Genomic DNA, 4383 nt, shown 5'->3' with positions numbered 1-4383 from the left:
AGTATGAAATATAATTTTATATATAATATATAATAATTTTTTAAAAGCTTATCCTTCCTTCTTGCTCAATTTCAGTTGTTTGGCTTTTCAAAGCTAACAGTCAAAGCAGTCTCTCATGGAGTATGTCTGAAGTCAGCTACAGTTTGCCACCATGAGACTGCCTCTGGTGCCTGAGCTCACTCATTCTCAAGTCAGCTCTGATATCTCTTTGCTCTGATTCTTTTGCTGCTTTGATTCATTTTTGTAGCTAGTTGGTGAACGTTGATCTTCTTAAGGATAAAATAATTTTGTGGTAGTGTATCTGTTAAAGCAGAATTTGTATCCATTTTCCTATTCTGTGTTTACTTATGTAAATAGATATGAGGTCTTAGCCCTTCCAGTAGAATGTCATTACGTCATTACTTTAACATGTACATCATCTTGGCTAAGACTGTGATCTGGCCCTTTTTTACACTGTTAATCTTTTTCAAAGTTTTTTGCTTTGAAAAACACTAAGTTTTAACATTCAGCATACAGATCTGTGAGTGCTAACTACGTCAAATAGATTTATGTCTAAATTATTCTTTCCTGCTTTTTCTTTTTGAATTAATTCCCGTGAAGTTACACAAAATACTTGGTCCTGTTTCTCTTAGAAACAAACAGAAATTAATGTTGTGGAGTAACTTTTTCACTTATGATTAGCAATTATGTATCATAACATCATTTATATAAATTAAGAAAATAAAAATCTAATTTTGGTTCATGATTATAGTAGTTTCCTTAATACTTACCGTACCCTTATCTGGAGCAAAAAGCTATTTTGGACATGGATTTTTACGGTAGAATTTTAATTGAAACTTGGAGTTCTTATCCAATTTGGCACACAGTTTTCTTCTTATAGTTGCTCAAAAACAGTGGCCTGTATCAATAGGTTCTGACTTCACTAGCTGCGAGTCCACTTCTGTCCCATTTTGCAGTTCAGACAAAAGAAAATGTTGAATCGTAGCTGGTTGCATCCTTAGTATTGACCTAAACATTTAAAGTATGCCCCAATGAGTTGTGAAGGAAAACAGTGTTGATGCTGTAGCTGTATCAAGATAATCAATCTGTTTATATGGTTTCACTTCAGTTATGTGCTATCTAATGATTTCTTTTTGATTTACTCTTAACTCTGCATTTCCCCTTACACAGCTTGTAGTAAGTGTACTGTTGTGTGCATGGGAGGATACTGAAACCATTTGTGTGTATGAATAAAAGCTTTAAATCAAGAGTTGTCTTTGTTTAATTTTGTTTTGTTTTAGGAGTGATTTATAAAATGTTAGCTTTTTTGTTTTGTAGTACATACCTCTTCAATTCAGGATCTGGTAACTCATCGCTTAGGGAAGTGAGCTCTTTCCACTAAAAGCAGGAGGCAAAAGATAGATACTGTTTCTTTAACCTGTGTAGCCAAGACTGTTACAAGGTGTTAATCTTCATGAAATATTTTTTGCCTCTACTTTTAAGTATTGGTGCAAACCCCTTAACTGGGGGTACTGGGCCTGTCCTACTGTCTGCCTTTTCTTTGTACCATGTATGTTTTTTACCTTATTCTCTCTCCTTCCGTCTTTCAATCCTAAGGAAGTAAAACAAAAGTAATGTGAATGGTAGCTCTGCCAACAGCCTTAGGCTTCTGGTGGTGTGAGAATGGAAATTTCGTGGACCATCAGTTGCTTTGCCTTTTAAAGGAGTTTGCTCTGTCATCAAAAAACATAATTATCAATACTTAATCACATCCATATATGTGACTGGCTGCCTACACTGGTGATTCTAACTGCTGACCAAATTGGGAACGGTTCTGAAGCTGCTTTTTGACTTTCACAAAGCATTCAGCTGAGGCTGTTACTTTTCAGACTTGAGGGGAAAATGATAAATCTGTAGTCTTCATATTTCTATCTTTCACCTTTGTTCTGTTGTTAATCTGTCCCTGTGAAAAGCTGGCCTTCCAATAATCTTTGGAGAAACTTAACAATAAAAATTTAAGTAAAATACAATTTCTTCCTTTTTCTGTTCTATTCATTTAGAGAAAAGACTAAAATGACTTCTCATTTACTGTATTGAATATCCTCTTGATGAATTAGATAAGCATTTACACTAGAAGTGTCTGGTTAGCTAACAGCCTGAATGGCCAGGCTATGTATCCTTCTCTAATGTGCACAAGATTTTAAATTAGAGAATAAAATGTATTAATTTCTGCTATAGAGGCAGAAGCCTCTAGTATTTCTAGCTTAAAAATGAAATTACTTAAAGGCATCTAAGAAGATGAGCATGTATTTAAACTATATTGGTAGCATATTAGTATTTTTGAATTAGTCATTAACTTTAAAAGTGTTGTAACATTTGAGAGAAAACAGATATGTAATCTATAGCTAGTTATTTCCAAGGCTTCAGTCCTTTTGAATAAAAGAAAAGAAGGAACTCTCCCCTCCTTGCCTTCCCTGCCTCCGCCCCCCAAGTTGCTGATATATGTTTGAAGTTAAAACTGATTATTGGCCAAAAAAAAAAAAGCATCTTGGGTATACTTTTTATTTAAAAGAAGGCTGAGACTTCTAACAGAAAAGTAGTAGATAATAAAAAGAAAACCCAAACCTTTTAATAATTAAAAAAACCTGCCCCGCCAAGCCAAAACATTAGTTAACTTTTAAGCATAGTGAACCTAATACTGAGATTTTTCTAAGCAAGTTTTTGTCCTTGAACTGAATGATGATGCTACTAGCACCATTGGTGTTATGATTTTAAAGCTATCTGGAAGTATCTGGAGCAGAGGAGCAGTTAGACCTGCTTTTATTTTTTGTCCTCATATGTAGAAAGTACACGTGGTTGGCAGATAAAGATGACTGTAAGGGAATCAGTATCAAGTGAAATTTTCTTATGCATTATCAAGTTACCAGTAATAATGTTGTGTAGCTTTTTTTTTTTTTTTTTTTTGTCCTGGAGTTGTTCAAGTATAAATGACCACCTCCCTGCTTCTGAATTACTGAGCTTCTGGAGTACTTAAAAAGAATGGTTCCCAGTTTGGGAATTAAAACCTTCAATGGCATATTTTACCTTGGTTAGGAATTTTATTCTAATCATATAAGTAAGAGTATCATATATCAACAGCAATCTATATTAAAAGAATGTATTATTTCAGCACGTTTCAAGTCTGAAATAACTGTGAGTTCCTGTGGTCACAAACGTTGGTCAGCTGGCCTTGAAATTGAATGCTTTGAAACTTGTGTAAAAAGCTATGCATGTTTAGCCATCCCGAGGCTAGTCTGAGCAGCAGTAACTTCATACTGGGTTCCCCCCCAACACTTGACTTTTCAAAGGCTACATACTTTGATTATGCTATAATTGGCACAGTCTTTAGGTTTTCATCTATTTCTTAGTAAAATCAGCTTTATGTTTATGTGGTTTTGTGCTCTAGTGTCATAAGCTGTAAATAAGTTGTTGCTGTTGTAGCAAGGTTGAACTTTTTGTAATGGTTGCTTTCTCCCTTATGCCTTCATTATATCATAAAGAAAACAATAAAATTAACTGCTGTCCTGCTTAACTATAAGTCATAATTTAAATATCGCTGTAGAATTGTGAGGGAAGAAGATAATGAATTTCTGATCTAACATTCTTTTAAAATAAATGGTCCAGGAGTGTATTTACATTTTATATGCTGAATTAATTAAAAACAAAACAACAAAAAATACAAAAAACCCCAACATCCCAAAAAACTCATAACCCCAAAAAAACCCAACATCTTGTGTTTGACTTCAGTTATCCTCTAGACTTTTTCCTTGACTCTGTTCTTACGCAGCCTGGCAGGACTACTGGTTCTTTTTTTTTTCTTTGCAGCTTAAAATAAGTTCCCAGTTGAAAATTTTCTTACTTCTTGTTTAAACATATGCAATCAGTAGTTATTTACACTTACAACTTTAGTTTCTTCCTGGTCTGTGTTTTTGTGGCTTATGCCACAATGCAGTGGCGTAAACGTCTCTCTAAAGAGTTTATTTCTTTATAGTGTTGAAGTAAAAGAATCTTTGTGTAAATACAACCAGAGCAGCTTATGTATGTATCCCTTTTTCCGTGTACTAATATTTGTGAGCCTGAGTAGTGTGCCATCACAGGTTCTTCTCATGCAGCAGACTGTGTAGTATAGACTGTGCTATATAGATCTGCAATGTGATAAGAATATATCAAGACTGAATACGAGACTGGGAAACTTCATACTTAGTATTGTGTCAGTTGTTTTGAGCAGCATGCTACACTGTGAAAGTGCACTGTACTAGGAGAGTAAACAGAATTGTCATATGTTGTAATTTTATAACTTGCTGTGAAATACTTTCTCGGGGGCAGGGGGGGAAGATGACTGTTGTTCTAGCTGGTCTTTCTTTT

The sequence above is a fragment of the Fulmarus glacialis genome, unplaced genomic scaffold, assembly GCF_000690835.1.
Source record: "Fulmarus glacialis isolate BGI_N327 unplaced genomic scaffold, ASM69083v1 scaffold42429, whole genome shotgun sequence".
Classification (NCBI taxonomy): Eukaryota; Metazoa; Chordata; class Aves; order Procellariiformes; family Procellariidae; genus Fulmarus; species Fulmarus glacialis.
Note: the sequence above shows the minus strand (reverse complement) of the source record.